Source organism: Canis lupus, chromosome 23 (genome assembly GCF_048164855.1).
Source record: "Canis lupus baileyi chromosome 23, mCanLup2.hap1, whole genome shotgun sequence".
In the NCBI taxonomy this organism is placed as follows: domain Eukaryota; kingdom Metazoa; phylum Chordata; class Mammalia; order Carnivora; family Canidae; genus Canis; species Canis lupus.
The window spans coordinates 706,113-726,154 of record NC_132860.1 but is presented as its reverse complement, the minus strand read 5'-3'; positions in this window follow the sequence as shown (position 1 = coordinate 726,154).

Below are 20,042 nucleotides of genomic sequence, written 5' to 3'. Positions count from 1 at the left end.
AAATCTCCCAGTACACTGATTTTTCACCCCACAACGTGGGGTTTGGTGGCTAGGCAAGAAGAAAAGTCCACACTAGGTGAATGTAGGTCAACCATAAATATCCAGGACTTATCTTACAGCACATAGTCACAGTCTCCATTACCTTTATTTTGTACAGTGAGTGAAGTACATACTCTTGGCTGGTGAAGAGTAGCATATTTTAACTCAGTACAGCCTCTCTCTGACCTTGGAAAAAGATGTTTAAATGACTGAGTTTTATGTTTCAATTAGTGCTGTGGCACCGGTTCAAATCTCCTGCAAAAATTCTGTAAGTAGCACTTAAGCAAACTCAATTAAGATTCATGGCTAAAGTTCCACATTCTAATGTTATTTTCCCATCATTCTCTTGGAGCAAACAGAAGACAACCATATTATGGGGTGACCGTAGGCACCAATTATATATGCATAATAAATTGCCTGGCATCAAGTTGCAGCGTGAAATACCTCCCTGTTTATATCAAGTATTACATAAAGATACTTAAAACTCAAACTCCCTTTTATTTCTCTTTAAAGCTAAAAACTCCTGTTTTGTTCACAAGTGGTAAAGTCTAACTGCATGCTGAGTCTACCGGTGGCTAATCCATTTGTTTCAACCCAAATGCTCAGTGCTGCCTGGGAAACAGCAAGACTGAGCCCAGGGGAGTGACGCAAAACAGGAAAAACTCAAAGAAATTATGTCTCCGTATCTGACAAACTAAAAAAGGGGGTTATTGTATTTACTTTTTAAAAACGGAGATTTAGAATTTTGAACTCAACCAACATTTTATGACAATAATTGATGTGGCACTTGTGTTGACGGCATTGATGCTTTCGAGCCTTTCTCCCCAACCAGAACTAACTTAGGGTTCACATTCTTCCTTGAATTGTTTCATGCTACAGACTCTGCTTATTGCATTTTCTGACTTGAGGCCTGCTTACGGCCCAAAGACAAATAGACAGGATTTGGGGATTCTCAATCAATATACTTGCTTTGCAGAGAGCCCAGTGCAGGGCATGCAAAGATAGAAATAGAAGACACGGTCCCCGCTTTCAAAGAGGATTACCCACCATGCTCTGATCTCTGCTCCCCATGCATTAGAAAATGTGATTTATATAAAGCTACAGTGAAAGCAGATACGCAAACATAAGAACGTACGCAGAAGATTACAAGTAGCTCTGACACAAATTTCTCCGCTTTTTTTTCTGCCCGATAATCTACATTTCCATCTTTCCTAATACGCAAATGAGAAAACCATATTCTGTACACATATTTGAATTTTATTTTCTTCAAATGCAGTATCGTAATTGTACAGCCACAGGCGCTGAATTTACAGTAGTGCAGCTATGAGAAGTTCAGCATTCTTGTGTTGCATAGCCAGGATACATACCTTGTTACAGCGGCCAGAGCAGCCACCTAAATTCACGAAGAGGTGGACACAAGACCAGCCCAACAGGTCACATATACAACTTAGGAACGGAGGGTAGCTCAGCCAGTTCTCTATCCTGACTTTCTACCACCGAGTCAGAAAAGCTCTTATTTGGTTGAATACAGAGAACAAGAAAACAAAACAGAGCCGAACAATATGCACCACCAACAACACAAGAACATATACACAAGAATATGCACAAGTGCCCTGGACATTTTACGTCCCTCTTAAAAAAAAATTGTAGTTCATCATGGAGTGGATCACTGGATAATTGGAATCTGTTTACCCCCCTCCACTGGCATCCCCCCTCCACTTTGTTGAAACTTTTCTGCTTCAACAAACCAAGCGTAACACATAAAAGAAGTATTTTAATTGTTAATATCGTTAGTGCTTTAATTACATAACTCTGGGAATAAAATCATGATTCAGACTCCACTTGAAATTTTTGATACGATAAAGGATTAGACTAAAGCTTAACTTCCTAACGGTGACGAAGTGTCTATACAGCAACCGCATAAAATAGGTTCAACCTCATGAAAAGACCTTTCGTGTAACTCCATCAGTTGTCTGCAAATAGGAATTTCGAATTACAAATACATCTCTACTAGGAAGAATTCGTTAGCAAGGAATCTGAAGAGCAATCAGTCCAGGCCCTGAGAAGGAGCTGAAAGGAATAACAGAGCACATATGTTTAGCACAATCCAGATATCGCACTGGAATCTTGGCCCAGTTACTCTGAGTACACAGCCTAAAAAGCAATTGTAGTACTAAAAAATATAAAATGGCATCGGAAGCAAATTATTTTTATAACAGCTGTAGCAATACTTAAGTATTTGACAATGGAGCTAACCACAGCACAGGGCAGAGACCACCAGCTGCGACGGGCTCAGCATCCCCAGCGTCGGGAGCCTACGACCTTCCCGCGCCCGCTCACCGAGGCTGGTCCTTGGCGCCTTTGCCCCATCAAGCTCAAGCCATAGCCTTGGAAACCTCGTGCAGATGCACTTCAGATATCAAAGCACAAATAAACGGAGTTAACCCGGGAGGCAAACCTGTGTTATTTCAGCCTCAGACTACCTCACTGAAGCCTGTTGCATAAACTGTCCCAGAAATCCGCGAAGTCTCCGGCCTACCTAGATGCATGTCCCTCGACATGGGCAAGGCGGTAAATGGCGTTGAATGCGTAGGTCTAACGAGGGACTCTAGATGTGCACTGAACATTCAGAGTTATTATCTGTGGAACAGAGCCCCGGGCTCTCCCATAAGGGGCGCCTCAGAAAGCCATGGAATACTCCAGACCACACTGCAAGTGTGGATGCACACAGCCGCTTGCTGTTCACGCCCAAGTCATGAGGGAGTGAGTGTCCGTGTGTGCACCCCTCCTAACCAGGTAAAACTATAAGCAAAAATAAACAGAACTGAGAAAGAAAAAAAAAAAAGGAAAAGAAGAGAAAAAAAAATAAATGACTAAACAAGAACAACAACTACTTACTCAGCTCCAAGTCCCTGTCTCGCCAGGAAGGGTCTCTCTAACCAGCTCACCGCCAAGCTCCAGGCAGCACAAAGCACTTCAACCCTGTTCACCTGGGCAGGCACAGCGCGCTGCAGGGGCCGGCGGCGTCAACCTCACCTGGGAGCTTGTTAGAAATGCAAAGTCACTGCCCCCACAGACACCAACTGAATCAAATTCTGCATATTAACAGCCGACCCGGCAAATCTGCATGTCAATGAAAGTTTGGGAACCACTTATCAAGACTCTTCGAAATCCAGCTTCAAGAGGTATGTCAGAGAATTTCAATAAAAATGGTCAAAAATTCTCCTTTCCAGATTTCTATAAACTGTATTGACCAAATGCTGTTCTGTGAAACAAAAAGTCAATGAGGTGCTTTGCAAAAATAATAGGGGTAAAATAATAATAATAATAATAATAATAATAATAATAATAGGGGTAGAGGGAGAAAGTTTGTTTTTAAAATGTGAGGAAGTCCACACATCATCCTTTTAGAATTCACTATGCGGGCGCCTGGGTGACTCAGTAGCTCAAGTGATGACTCTTCATCTCGGCTCAGGTCATGATCTTGGGGTCCTAGGATCCCCATTGGACTTGCGCTCAGGGAGGCACCTGCTTCAGGATTCTTGCTCTCCCTCTGCCCACTCCCCCACCTGCTCGCTCTCTCTTCCTCTCTCTAAAAAGAATACGTAAATCTTAAAAAAAAAAAAAAAAAAAAAAAAAGGAATTCACTATACACATTGGCGTGTGGTAGGCTCCTAGAAGTACTATCACAAAGAAACTAGTTTAATTTAACTCAGTCTTTCAAAAATGACCTCCTCTTTTTCAACTAATAACTATTAATTGCGTATGAGATGACGTGGAAAAACCTACAGACCGTCGTTTATTTCCTCCAGCCCACAGACATATGCAGCACATGTAGGCTTCCTAGTATTTCACCTTGTATTATGCAAACCCTGAAGTCCAGGGAGGACCTTTTGGTATCTGGTTAAAACTAAAAAAGCAAATGAAAAATGAAAATCTTGGCTAGGGCCCCAGAATAACTTGCATCAGAGTGAATTTTGGCTACATTAAATTATATTCATAAGGTTCCTGTATATCTACCTGGAGGCAAAGTGTTCATAAAGCTCTAAAGTATGAACCTGATTTGTGTCAATAAAGCAGCACATCTAAAAGCTTGACGGCAAAAGATTTTGATGTTCTCAGCACCAGGCATTTATTTATTTATTTATTTATTTATTTATTAGTAATTTCTACACCCAATGTGGGACTCAAACTCACAACCCCAAGATCAAGAGCCACGTGCTCTTCTAACTGAGCCAGCCAGGCATCGGCCCCTTGCTTTAGAGACAGAAGTTCTCAGACTGAGTGACAATCGCTCAAGATGATTCACAAATACTATGAAGAGTCCTGTTCTCATGGATTTCTTTATAGATTCACAATATGAATACCACTGCTCCCTGAAAATTGTAATCAATAAATTAGTCAAATAAAAGGCACTACACAACACTCGATCAGACTAGCCAGTTAGTGCTACCTGAATCCATATAGTTAAAGAAAGCAGGTGGAGCTTAAGATGCAGTACTACAACAGCTGAAGGAGAAAACTATTCTGGGTTTCTACACTCCCCACCAACCCTCCCATCCATACACATGTCAAATACCTGGTTATATGATGAACGGATAAAGAAGACGTGGTATATATGTGTGTGTGTGTGTGTATATATATATTACTCAGCCATCAAAAGAATGAAATCTCCCCATTTGCAATGATGTAGATAGAACTAGAGGGTATTATACTAAGAAAAATAAGTCAATCAGAGACAGACAAATACCATATGATCTCACTCGTATGTGGAATTTAAGAAACAAAACAGATGAACACAGGGGAAGGGAGGGGAAAAATAAAATAATAAGAAAAAAAAAAAAAGAAAGGCAAACCATAAGAGACTCTTAAGTATGGGGACCAAACTGAGGGCTGCTGGAGGGGAGCAGGTGGGGGGTACCTGGGTGAGGGGCATGGAGGAGGGCACTGGCTGTGATGAGCACTGGGTCTTCTGTGTAAGGGATGAATCACTGAAGTCTACTCCTATAACCAATAATATACTATATGTGAATCTGAACTTGAATAAACCTTGGAAGAAAACAATACTTCGTTATATGGACACATATATATTTTTTCACGTCAAGTTCTTGATTTCTGAACTCTTCCAAAAGCTACATCAAATGAGCCTACAATTTCACAAAGCCCCAGTCTTTTGTTGAGGTTTACTTCTATCTTCTGGACAGTTTTCTAAGGTAAAACTTCACCCTACTGTTGAGAGTAGCAGGGTCGGGGGAGGGCAGCCAGGGAAGCCCTGTGCTCTGTAACCCAGGCATCACCCATCTTCCCAATCGGTCATAGGATCAAGGGTAGAGTCCCTTCTCTCCCCACGAACCCTTACTTGCTGCATCCTGAATATAAAGCCGGGAGCAAAGCAACACCACCAGCTCCTACCTGGGCGGGGGGGGCGGGCAGATCTTCACCTCTGAATCCTCACCATCAAGATCTCAGAGACTGTGATTCTTTCTAAGGGTAGAGGATGCCCAGCCAACAACAGAGGACCAACCCACATCCACAAACAACTGTTCTGATCTGAAACCAAAATTAATAGAGCTCTCAGGTATGTTTTATTATGAACCAGGAATAAACAACCACACAACCACTTATCTGAACATTCCCCCAAATGTAAACATATCCTCCAATATCATTAATAATTAAGATTATATATATTATATATAATATAATAATTATATCCTATTAATAATTAAGAACTCTTTTTTTTAATTAAGAACTCTTAATATCTATACTCAGATTTGTCCACCTTGGGACTAAAACTTCAGTGCTGCAATTTAAAGATATTAAACTTTTTTTTTGAGGCCCAAAGGGAAGAAAAGGGCCCATTTAATAGTACTAAAGGCATAGCAACCAACCGGGTTTGAGCTGTATGCATTCACACACCTACCTGCACCCACACACAATATTATATTGTGTATATACACACGCATGATACACATACGGTAGGTCCATTAGGCCCCCAAACTGGATCCTATGTCATACAATACATTCCAACTTTTGATTCAGAAAATACAGTCATGGGATCCCTGGATGGCTCAGTGGTTTAGCACCTGCCTTTGTCCCAGAGCGTGATCCTGGAGTCCTGGGATCGAGTCCCACATCGGGCTCCCTGCATGGAGCCTGCTTCTCCCTCTGCCCATGTCTCTGCCTCTCTCTCTGTATCTCTCATGAATAAATAAATAATTTTAAAAAATAAAATAAAATACAGTCACTCTAACATTAACAAGAGTAGGGGTATGGGAAATAATCTTGAACCAAATTTGGTAAAGATTGCATGGCTTAGGTGGTAAATAGGAGGAACTATCCCGTTTGGGGACTCTCAATCTAGTTCAAGTTGTAAGTCACTAGAAGGCAGTACCTCCAGACAGCTGCTCAGTAGCCTGTGAAAAATGAGTCAGTTTTCTAATTCAGGTCTTCAGTGAGCTACAGAGGCCAGTGGAGGTTGTACTGCTTTTAAGAGGGGCTATGATGCAGAGTCACACAGATGGAACCAGCTGTGTGGGCAACTGTGGAAGCAGGATTTCCAGCATCACACACTTAAAAGAAGAAAAAAAAAAAAATCTGACCATTTCTTTTTTCTCCAAAAGAAAATCTTGATTCCGCGGGTCATGAATAATTCCTATCAAGAACATTCCCTAAAATGAGCCTAGATCTCTGCAAACCAACCACATGAGATTATTCTAATTGGACCCATCTCACTATCAGAAGTTATTTCAGGGGGATAAAAAATGACTTGCCTTTTTAAAAATTAACAAAATTAGTCTGCCTAAATTACATAGAACTTTGAGAAGCATAAAAGCATCAACCCAGAGTGCTTTTGCAGGAAAGGATATTATCCTTGATGATATATGAGCGTAGCCGGGAGTTGGATTACAAGAGAGAACACAGGAGAACTCGAGGACTGAACGATGCACAAGATAAGGCACAGAAGGCAAAATGGTGGTGAGATCACACAGGAGATAGGAGCATAAACCACAGGGCCTGCATCTCCACATGTCTAAATCCCTTCCTCTTTTGAGGGCCGGCTAAATGTCATGAAAATGCCCCAGGAAGCCCTCTCTGATCCCCATCACATCGTTGACCTCTGAAGGTCAACAGCGTCCCATCTCGACCCCTCTGATGCCACTGAACCACGGTGCCTTCCTCTAGTTATTCACGGGGATCTTTCTTACCAGACTGTGAGCTCTTTGAAAATGGAAACTAACATTTGCGAAGCGCCTTCGCTGCACCAGGCACTGCATTTGGTGTTTTCACATGTACCGTCTCAAGTTACTCCTTACAACACACTTGTAGTAGGTGTCTCGTGTTCCTACTTTTGGAGGCAAGGCAACAGGTTCAAAGCAGTGCGCTTCTACTAAGGGCTAGAAAGGAAATAAAAGCTAAGGTTGACCCTGAAGTTGATGGCTTTCCCATTATAAAAAGTCATAGCTAATTCATCTTGATACCCCAGTATGGGGAGATGCTCAACAAATTCTTGCTTGTTTGGTTAGATAATCCAGACATGGCTAGCAAATATAAATGACAAGATCAATTGTCTGTAATTCAGGTCATCTTCTGAAATGCAGCCCAGAAAACATAACAGTATCAAAATGACCAAGTGTATCCTCTATAAAATTCAAACTTCAAAAAGAGTAAAAAGAGCCTAATGAAGAGGCATGAAGCCAGTTTCTGATTTATCCTTGGGTGACTCCATAAAAACTACATACACAAGAGCACGCCATTCGAATCCACTAGAACACCCTGGTATGCTACAGAGATGAGGAGTGGGAAATTAGGGGGTACTGGGAGTTTTCTCAACAACCCATTAAACAGTCTATCAAAACAAGCGATAGCACAGCTCTCATCATGCCCTCTGTTCATAAAAGTTAAATGTTTGCCATTTTAGTATAGAAATTTCTTAATTGTGGCCTACATGAGAAGTATTCACAAAGATCACCCCTTCTTCCCCTCTAAGAAGAATTCTAGGCTGCACAATTTCACCTGGAACCACACTTATGAATCTTATAAGCTTCTTGGGAAAGCCTTAAGGTATTTTTCCCTTAAAAAAAATGTTACAGAGCTAATTTTGGAGTATCCAGCTCTTTTGTTAAGTGTGTCCAGAAATGAAGTCCAAGAGGCTAGACTGCCTTCAGATTTCAAAATGCCCTCAAATTCAATTTACTACTGAACTTACTACTGGGAATTTTTTAATGCACTTTCTAAATCACTAAGTAATTAAAATTAACAAAGGACACTCTTTTAAGAAATGCTGCATGAAAACAGTGAAAAAGTCATCTGATTAGCAGTACAGGACCTGGGTTTTAGTTCCAGGTCCTATAATTCTCTCTGATATGTTTTTTTTTTTTTCTACCTCATCTCTAAAATGAGTGACCTAAAGTACTTTTCAGATCCAACGTTCTATGATTTTACCCAACAAGTAATAGCCGTGGCTTCTACTGGAACTTCTTTCAGGCACAATAATGGACCTCAAATATATCCACACCCTGATTCCCAGAACTTGTGAGAGGGATTTTGTAGACGTGATTTCCTCAAAGATCTTGAGATCGGGGAGATTATCATGGATCATCCAGATGGACCCAATGCCATCACAAGGGTCCTTACAGGAAAGAGGCAGAGAGGCAGAGTCTGAGAAGGGAATGTGAAGTGGATACTGGAATGATGTGATTGTTGACTTTGAAGATGGAAGAGGGCCAGGAGCTTAGGAACGTGGGCAGTCCCTAAAAACAGAAAAAGGCAGGGAAACGGAGTCTCCCCTAGAGCCTCCAGAAGGAATGCAACTCTGCTGAGATCTTGCTCTCTGATCAAGGATCTCTGATCTCCACAATTATAGGATAATAAATTTGTGTTGTTTCAAGCCACTCAAATTATGGTAAATTTTTAAAGCAGCAATAGGAAACTAACACAGACTTAAATATGTTTCAGGACCATTTGCATCAGATATACCATAAAAATATGAAAAGATATTGTTATTTTTCAATTGGATAAGTCAAAGGTGAAAACGGACTGTTGCTAGTGATTATGGGAATGTAGTGAAATACTTAAACTATTTTATCTTACATAATCATGAAACATTCATGTAAAAGCAAAGTGGAGTAATGAGAATAACAATCGTAATAATAAAAGTATTGGGCATTTATAACACACTAGGTGCCATTTTCATCACTTTGCATGTGTTATCTTTACTGTGTGGCATGCTCTGGTGTCGCTGATTATGCATCACTGCATCCTCACCTGCTCTACAAGGCAGCATCTGATACCTGCAGGTGGAACCATGGAGTAGGAAGACATGTAAGATTAGTAAGTATAGGTAATATTCTTCAGAAAGAAGAACTGAGGTCATTTTTTTCTGATTTAATTCAGAGAGAATACTCATGCTATCGTCACGAAATATGAGGTCAGCCCTCTCATTAGACTCCACATCAGAACGGACGCTAGTCTACAATGGACCAGACAACCTCTTTTCCATTAGAGGCTCAAACAGATAAACACCTTGTTCAAAAGCCATCTGAAGCCAAGAGCAGAAGCTTCAAACTAAGTGCCGACCTACAGAATGGGAAAAGATATTTGCAAATCAGGTAAAGGGCTAACATCCAACATCTATAAAAAAAAATGTCAAACTCAATACCCAAAAAACAAAAACATCTGGTCAAGTAATGAGCAGAAGACATGAACAGACACATCTCCAAAGAAGATACACAAGTGGCCAACAGACACATGAAAAAAAATGTTCAACATCGCTTGGCATCAAGGAAACACAAACCAAAACCACGATGAGATACCACCGAACGTGGGTCAGAATGGCTGAAATTAACAACTGGGGAAACCATAGGTGTTGGTGAGGATGGGGAGAAAGGGGAGTCCTCTTCACTGTTGGTGGGAATGCAAGCTGGTGCAGCCACTCTGGACAACAGTGTGGAGGGTCCTCAAAAAGTTAAAAATAGAGCTACCCTATGACCCAGAAATTGCATTATTAAAGTATTTATCCAAAGGATACAAGCATAGTGATCTGAAGGGACACCTGCTCCCCAGTGTTCACAGCAGCAGTGTCCACAACAGCCAAACTGTGGGAGGAGCCCAGATGTCCATCGACAGATGATGGATAAAGAAGATGTGGGGTGTATGTACAGTGGAATGTTACTCAGCCATCAGGAAGGATGAAGTCTTGCCATTTGCAATGATGTGGATGGAACTAGAAGGTATTATGCTAAGTGAAATAAGTCAATCAGAGAAAGACAAACGTCGTATGACTTCACTCATATGTGGAATTTAATAAACAAAATAGGGGAACATAGGGGATGGGAAGAAAAAATAAAACAAAAACAGAGAGGGAGACAAATGCTAAGAGACTCTTAACTATAGAAAACAAACTGAGGGTTGCTGGAGGGGAGGTGGGTAGGGATGGGGTAACTGGGGGATGGGGATTGAGGAGGGCACGTGATGGAATGAGCAGTGGGCGTTATAGGCAACTGATGAGTCACTGAAGTCTACCTCTGAAGCCAATAATACACTATATATGTGAATTAAATTGCATTTAAATTTAATAAATAAATAAATGCCTAATTGAGCTGCTTACCTGAAAATTCCTATGAGAACTATATTATTATTGCCTAACTGGGGCCCATTATATTACATTTCTGTCTGTCTGTGTATATGAGACAGAGAGAGAGAGAGAGAGAGAGAGAACACAGCAACGGATTAGGTGCTTTCTCATTTAATTCAATTACCTAGAAGAGCAAAATGCCATAAGTGAAATTTCACTGTTGCAAGGGACGGCTGCTGAGAAACAAACAAGGCTGCATCTCTATGAGCAATATACTCAGCTGATGAAATAAGCTAGTGGTACACGAAGAAATTATGAAGATTAACAAAGACAGACACCCCAGTTGTGAACTCCAGTATCCAGTTTTAGAATCGTATCTGCTTTCACCTGAATCTAATAAGTATCTTTCTAAATATGGGATATAGGATTTTTCTTTCCAATAGGAAACATCATTTCAAAAGTAAGTCACAAAATAAAATTAACTCTATTAAAAGAATATGAAAACTGCAGCTATAAATACATATTTGCAAGAGTTTAAAATAAAGATAACTCTAAGATTAAAAATGTGTGTTTTCCCCTAAGTTTTACTAAAGCAACGGAATGGGTTTAGCTAACAAAATTAGTTTTCTTTCCCCCATAAGTTTCCCATAAAGGTCTGGTATAAAAGAAATGCTAAGTCAACAAGGAACTTAAGACTCCATGGCACTGGGTATGCGTTCCTCTCAGCAATAATTATTATTTGTTCCCAAGTCTGCCTCTCTCACAAGACTGTAAGCCCAAGGGTGAGAATAAGTGTCTTATTGATTTGTACGCATCTCCATAACATCAAATTTTTGTTGGCTCAGAAATGAGTGCCTACAAGTACTAAGAGTTTTCTGAAAAATTAATAAATTAATGCCAAAGACTTTGACCTGAAAGTGCACTGAAGTCTCATCTACGAGTATCCCTCGTCTATGCCATTGACACAGCGCAGGATCATGCACATAATATAGGCTCCCTCAGTAATGGGTTAACGAGCAATCATACCATTAGGCTATTAGTGGCATTTTTAAATTTGAAGATTGGTAACACTCACCAAATTATTACTACATCTACAAGAATCTTAAGTATCCACTAGCCTAGTCTGCTGTGTTCTCTCTTTGCTGCAAGAGCCATTGATAATATGGTTGTAAATAAAATAATAAACGACAAATTTTCTTTTATTAATATTCAAAGACCACCGCCCCGGCCTAACAATACCTCTTCTCTCTGCTTCTCCCACTGCTCCCCTCGCCAACTGCTTCATGGGGGTCCCCGCCTGCGTTTGGAAGCACAGAACTCACGGTTAGAGCATCATGACTAAACTAGAGAATGCTGTGAGTCGTTTAAAATGGGGTGGAACGAGGTAAATCCCAGGAGCCAGTGCAGGCAAAGCAACTACGGAATCGGAGGGAGAAAATGTTTCCGGAGTAGAAGAGGAAGGTACACCCAGGGGATGTACACATGTGCGTGTGTGTGTACATGTGTAGACACAGACAGACGTGCGCACACGGTCGTAAATCATGCACACACACACGGATTCAAGTATATACACACACACATATGTTTGCATTTTTGTATACATGCTCTTTACACCGATGAAGCGGTCAAGTCATTCGGCAAAACATTTTGAGGAGAGCATTTGGCTGAAGTTCTTTTAGGAAAGCAAACGGAGTGATGCTACAAAGATCTCAAGGCAGCTTCTAAAACAGAAATCCCACTGGGACTGGTTCTAGGAGCGTTGCCAGGGTATAGGATACAGAACTCGCTCCAGCAATATCATTGAGATTTCTGCGTGAGGAAAGCAAAATTTCATAGGCAAGATGGTCAGAGCACAGCTGAACGAATTTCGTTTGCGGTACTCAGTCCTTCCCTGGAGAATCTTTGTGGCTGGAGGGAGAAAGGGAGAAAAAGAGAGAAATGTGAATGCAGATGGAAAATGAAGGAGGAAACACTCCGGAGAGGAGAGGACAGACATGAAGAGGGCCCCAGAGAACTCAAAAACGTGAATGTACTTAGACATTAATATTAGATTTAAGAGGCTAAATCTGGAGTTTTAGAAGAAAGGATCTAAAAGAAAGATTTAAGAGAACAGGACTCCTGAACTCACATTGCTCTGAACTTCGGTAGCTATATTTTCACAGAGATAAAATCGGTCTTCATAAATTTGCCTCAGAAGAGAGGCTGCTGGGGCTCCTGGGAGGCTCAGCGGTTGACCGTCTGCCTCTGGCCCAGGGCGTGACCCCGGGGTCCTGGGATCGAGTCCCGCATCGGGCTCCCTGCATGGAGCCTGCTTCTCCCTCTGCCTGTGTCTCTGCCTCTCTCTCTGCATCTCTCATGAATAAGTAAGTAAAATCTTAAAAAAAAAAAAAAAGAAGAGAGGCTGCAGCTCCCCTGGTGAATGCACCTTCCACTTAAAATTATTGTCACCTAAAAAAAGAAAACTAATGAAAGTCTCAAAGAGCTTAACTTCAAATGGGAAACATGGAAAATTCTACTTTTCACTTAACTTTTATGATTGAAATCCATCCAAGTGTCATGCACTGTTTCTTTGGACAAGGAAGTGCTCTCTCAGCATCCTGCTGGTCTACTTGTGTGTCAACATGGATTTCTGCAGAAATCCTTCTCATTGCTGCCATCAAAGTGACAAAATGGCCCAGAGATAAAAGTGACCTCTGGAGAATTAGATTGTGCATTCTTGACCAGAAGCAATTTTATTTCAGAAGCAAACCATTAAGAACTGATTTTTTTAAATACTGAACAATTCCATTTAAATATACACATCCTATCTAAACTTTAAATCATTTGTTGAAAAAAAATAATAAATCACTTGCTGGTTTCCTGTAGGATAGGGAAGGTATATATCCAAGTAGTAGAGGAAATGACAAGAAATGCAATTTAGCTTGAAGGATGTGAAACAATTAGCAGGTGGCACTGAAAACAAGACTTGGCGGAAAACATCCAAGCAGGGTCTTGAAAACCTAAACGTCCACCAACAGGTGAATGGATAAACAGAATGAGGCATATCCATACAATGAAACAGTTCTCAGCGGTAAAAAGAAACCAACTACGGGTACATGCCACAGAAATGAAAGAATCGAAGACGTTATTCTGAGTAGCCAGAAACCAGAGTCCACAGTGTATGGTTCTATTTATATGAAACTCTAGAAATTCCAAGCTATAGTGACAAAATGCAGGTTTAACTGGTTGCTAGAATCAGGGCTCCGATGGTAACGGTGGATTCATGGGTGTCTACGTTTGTCAAAATTCATGGACTGTTTATCATACAAAACGTCTCACTCGGGATCCCTGGGTGGTGCAGTGGTTTAGCGCCTGCCTTTGGCCCAGGGCGCGATCCTGGAGACCCGGGATCGAATCCCACGTCGGGCTCGCGGTGCATGGAGCCTGCTTCTCCCTCTGCCTATGTCTCTGCCTCTCTCTCTCTGTGTGTGACTATCATAAATAAATAAAAAATAAATAAAGATTTAAAAAAAAAAAGTCTCAGTAGATGAGAGTTTAAAGAAAACACAATAGGGAAAAAAATAGGGTATGGGTCCCATCTCACCATATTTTCCAAGACAAATTAGCAAAGGTCTTAAATTGACCATAACAGGATTAGCGAGTTGGATTTGCGCGGTGGGGCCACTGGGTGAGCAGGCTGGTCAGCAGTCAATGGTCTCCACCATCAGAAGGGAAAGGCTGAGGCATGGAAGGTCCCAGGAACAGGACGGCCCACGCAGACGAAGGCACCACGGCACAAGGGGTCCAACAGAACAGTTTCCTGCTCCCCTCTTGCTTCCGGAATGTGATTCTTCACATTGTACTGTGATGTGAAGAGACGTCTCAAAGTACCGTCAACATGGCAAAGGACCCAGAAGATAAGCCCAAGTCCATACGATGGTCTTTGACAAATATTCCGCATCGCAAATCCTTCCGGGCCCTTCAATACTGGTCCCTGCCCCCCTCTCTTTCTTGGACATTGTTTCCTTCGATTTTTTTTTTTTTTTAATATCAGCAACCGCCTAAGTAGGTGAAGAACGCACAAGAAGGGGACTATAGATATACCATGGGTTCCTTTATGAAAAGCTAAATAAATGTTCTAAAAGAAAACAGGAGGTAAGTGTAGGAAGTGACTTCTGACTACTCCTGTCTTCTCCTTAGATCCGCCTTTCCCGAGAAATCCCTGAAAACGGAGTCGTCAGCGGAGCCACCCTCATCAAGCAGTGGACATGCTTATGTTCTGGCGAATAAGCGTTTAGAAAACCCTACTTCTGATCATTATCAATAAAAATTTAACCTAGATGCTCCCAGAGAATACAACAAGAGCTCTGTGGCCTCCTATGTGTGGGGAAGCAATAGCTGCAAGAAATGTAATTGATGGAGGCACCCACGGGGGGGGGGGGAATAATCGTCCTTAGTTATTAAAGAATCCTAACATCACCCAATGCACTGACTTTGCCATCTAATAGGTATTTGGAAATGGAAAGGTCATTTTCAGGTATGAAAACATGGCATTTAAACATGGCATTTGCCATTTAAACATGGCAAAGGAATCATTTAAAATCTCTCGTGAAAAAAATTAAAAAAAAAATAAATAAATAATAAATAAAATCTCTCGTGGATAGAAACACATACTTATTGAGCCAAAGGGGACAAGATGCAACCACATACGTGTCTATACAACCGCAGCGAGGGAAAGAACCAAACAACGATCATCATCGTTGATGATCCTGATAATTTTCCTGAATAACAGATTTATCTGCTCCACGAATGATACTTTCCAAAGTCCCTGAAATATGAATGGTTTTCTGATAAAGAAACCACCAGATGCACTTGGAAAGACATTTTTTATACCATAAGGAGGAGAAAGAGGATAGAAATCCTCAAAGTATTTCTCACAGACCCGTTAGGAAAAAAAAAAATCAGCCTCATTACCCTATGACTGCAAGACTTGTACCAAAAATCGAGAGACGCACTAAGTTTAACGTGACCATTATTGATGTCCATAATCGGCCAATACGAATGCTCTGAAATCATGTGAACATTCATTACAGGATTGATAACGCACTTGCCAGCTACCAATCTGGGCACGTCCCAACACCGGATGTTTCACCGACAGCTGACTAGCACGGACCTACTCTGGATGAAATGCGCACGTGCCACATCGAAAAAGACGGATCCAAAGTCGGACACGTGCTTCCTGGTCAAACCTCACCCAGATGGGCTTTAAATTCACAACGGACGGCGATGTTCTTCGCTCAAAATTCAAGGCACCAAGAAAGAGTTCACATTAATGCGAAGATTTGTTTTTTTCAGATTGTTTTGAAGAACTCATTGTTCAAAAGTCACAAGTAAGCAAAAAATGATGTCACCGTGCGTAACGTGAAACCTCTGTCCGTGTCCAGCCAATGGGGTCCATCGATTACTCAACAACACTACGTGCAGGCCCGTAGCCTGGGACAAAAACACTGCAAGAAGCAAGCAATCCTTTACACCTTTAAACTTACCATTTTCCCAGGAAGGAATCGTTTTTAAGAACCTAATAGAGACAAAAATGACTGCAGACCACTTTTTGCAAACTACTACCTTGTAGACACGCATAACCCAGAGGGGGCCCACGGTGCGCCAAGCAGAAGAGGGTGTGAGAGGTAGGCTGAATTAGAATGTCCCATCTTCGTCCCATGCGTTCTTGCCGTGGACAGGGACAACTATCTCTAAAACATCTGTCCTGAAAATACGGATGCCCCCGGTCTCCACGAGCAAGCAAGAGGGACCACACGGCCCTCCCACTGGACGGGGTTTCAGAGACGTCCCACGATGCTGCCAGTTGCCTTTACCTCCTGGATCCTGCCGACGCCGCGGGAGGGGCCGAGGCCGAGGGATCCTCAGGGGCCCCAGGACGCCGGCGGGCTGCGGATGCCGGCAGGTGCGTTCCCGCAACGCCATGCGGCCCACAGAGCTCGGCCCCGAACACAACCGGTGAGTTTTCAGAAACGAGCACTATTCATGACTTCGCGGTCTCACGTAGCGAGCTAAAACGTTCTCATTTCTTTGCTTATTTGTTTTATACCCTGAGATTTGCCTCTTTATTGCAATGACTGAACCTGAAAACCCACGGTTACAGTCTAAGGTACCCAAACCTCTCTCTCTCTCTCTGAAAGGCGAGGCACAATGAGAAGCAATGCAGCTGCAAAACGGTCCACAAAATATTACAAATTGTTTCGAACCTTTAAAAGGAAAAGAAAAGGGAAAAAAAAAAAAAAACACGTTGTTTATTTCTACAGCTTCTTCCTGACACAAGAAGCGGTTCCAAGAATAACTGGAGACATCTCTAATTGAATTGGATCAATTCCCCCAAAGCAGCAATCCCAAAGGTAAGCAGGTAAGTAAGCAAACAGGGGAGAGTCACGAGCTCAAAGTTCAAACTAAGCAGAGTTTCCCAAAAATCGCAGAAATCCCTTCGGGGAGCCCTGAAAAGGAGCTGAACCCGTGCTTTTAGCTGCTAAGAGAAAACGAGCAAATGCGAAGGTATTAGAGGCTCCCCTGCCAGCGCCGGGCGTCCCCGGGGGGCGGCAAAGGCTGCACCAGGCCCGGACCCAGGAGGCCTCGGGCCACGCAGCTCGGCCGGACAGGGTCACACACCAGGGGACACCGAGTGGGCGGGAGGCTGCCCGCGGGGCCCTGCCCTCCGCAGAGACAGCCGGCGGCCAAGGGCCAGGCGCTCAGCAGGCAGGAAGAGGGGGGCAGAGCGCAGGAAAGAGGTGGGGGAGCGAGAGGGAAGAAGAGGGAGCAGAGCGAGGGTCGGGTGTGCCCTTGAGGCAGCAGGACGCTGAGCACCAGCCCGTGGGGCCGGGCGCTCAGGAGGGCGGGGGACACGGACAGCGCAGCCACCCCGGCGGTCGGGACCCAGGGCACCGGGGCTCGGCGGCTGAGCACCTGCCTGGGCCCGGCCACAACCCAGTCCCGGGATGGAGTCCCCCGTCGGGCTCCTCGCAGGGGGCCCGCTTCTCCCTCGGCCTGGGTCTCCGCCTCTCTCTCTGGGTCTCTCGTGAATAAACAAATACAATCTTTAAAAATGAATAAATAAATAAATAAATAAATAAATAAATAAATAAAATAATAAAATAAAATAAAATAAAATAAAATAAAATAAAATAAAATAAAATAAAATAAAATAAAAATCCCTTCACTTAAAAACAACTTCTGCTGGGAAAAGCCTTAAAAATAATAAACATGTATTCTAGGATGTTCCATTCACGAGAATACCCATGGCAGTCCTAGTCATTGAGGAGAAGGGGCCAGGCCGCTGAGAAAGCAGCGCTGCGGTGGGACGGACGAGAGGAGCGCGCCCGGGGGCAGGGCGGTGGCGCAGGCCCAGGATCACGGCAGCAGCTGAAGGTGGACGCAGCGACACTAGGGAAGCAGGGCGTCTAGGCTCGAGGAAAGCGACAGCTCGGGTCGTAGCTATGTCACGAGCACGACGGGGCCGGGTACAGACGCCCAGGGAGCAGGTGCTGCAGCTCGGGCGACAAACCCCTGCACCCCCTGTGCACAGAGAACATAGCAGAGGGACGGCTGGGGAGCAGCGCCCGAACCACCCCCGGCCTCAGCGCGCCAGGCGGCCACCGGCCGTCACCTACACGACATCGTCACGGCCCCCTCTGGGACACTAGCCCCGGACATACACGCTCTGACGGAGCTTTAAAAAGAGCCAAGTAGGTGACAGCAGGTGCGCAGCACCCACAGGAGCGGCGCGAGGCTTGCTGGGCCTCGGGAACACAAAGGTGCAGGCCCCGGCCCCCAGGGCCTCGCGGTGCCGGAGTCGGTGGCGCCTCGCCCGGGGCCCAACGTCACCAGGCACCAAAGGCTAAGCCCACGGGCTGTCCTGTCCCGGCATGAACACAAACGAAGGCCCTCGGGCAGCTGTGTAGGCGCCTCGGCGACAGCCCTTGCCCCGGGCGGGCGGGCACTAGCCCCCTGAGCCCGTCACGGAGAGACACGCGTGTGTCCCTTTGGGCGCAGACGACCCAAGGGGACAGAAGAACGAGAGCACACTCACCGCCTCTCCCGAACGCTGCTGCCGCGCGATTACTCCCCGGATGGACCGGAGGCGGCCCCTAAGCAACGGACGTGTCCTTGGGGCGCCGGGGGCTCAGCGTGGAGCCCGCTTCTCCCCGGGCCGGGTCTCTGCCCGTCTCTCTGGGTCTCCCGTGAATAAATACATAAAATCCTTTAAAAAATGAAAATGTCCCTACATTAAATAAGATACTCCTCTGAGAATCCAAGAAATTAAAAAATAGGAAAAACGCCTCGGGCGCCCGCGCTCCCAGCCCAGCGGCGACAGTGGCGCCTCCGCCGAAGCCCGGCCCGGCTGCAGGGCCCAGGAGCTCGCGGGCGACCCGCCTACGGCTGAGGCGTCCGACGGGCCCTCGCTCGGCGACCCCGGTCCTCGGGACTGGTCCAGGGCGACAACAGTGTCACAACAAAGTGCCCTGTAGCTCTGCGCCTCCCCCGGCCGCTCCTCGGCATCTGGCAACCGCTGGAGCTACGCGACCTTTGACCTGCCCACTCTCTGAACCTTTTTTTTTTAATGACACTGACTCACTCGGGGTGTCCCTCCACTCTCCGTGCGACGTGCCCGGCGCTGTCCTCGGGTGTGTGCCATGGAACCGTCTTGCGGGGGGCAGCTCGCCCACGATGCTTCTGCCCCCGCCCTGGGGGCCCAGGGGTCTGTCCCCGCGGCCAAATGCTCCGGCCGAGACGACCGGGCCCGCTGAGGTCACGGGGCCCGACGCGGGAAGAACCGGAGAAGCACACGACTCACGGGCGGCGGCGCGGGACTCCCACGGGGAGGCCCCTGCGCCCTCCTGCGGCCCCGGCCTGCGGCCACGCGGCCCATCGCCCTCCTGTCCGAAACGTGAGGCCGTATGTCCCCGGAGACGGACAGTGACCGCGTCCACGGCCCGGAGGCCGCCGTCTGACAGCAGCAGCGGCCAAACCCAGAACCAACTGCCGGGTCAAGATCCGAAGTCAAAGTCCAAGGAAGTCAGGCTGACACGCTTCTACTCAAAGGTGAACGTAGAGACGTTTCCTCCTGCCTTCAAGTCGTCAAACTCTATTCTGAGAACATTCCCACGTAGCCTGTCGGGCTATTTAGTACGTTTAAAAAAAAAAGGAGGCCCTAAATAAAGATAACGTTGCATGACATGAATTTATTTAAAATCCCAGAAACGTAATCCACTTAATATAATATCACATTTCTAGATTACGCTGCATCACGCATAGAAACGCTGCCATCTTTTGAGTGCACTTGGCCTCCGTTGAGAGACGCCTAAGTGAGCCGCACAGGACGCTTGGACGTCGCTGCCTCCATGCCGCCGCGTGGGTCCCTCACGGGGGGGCCCGGCCTCCG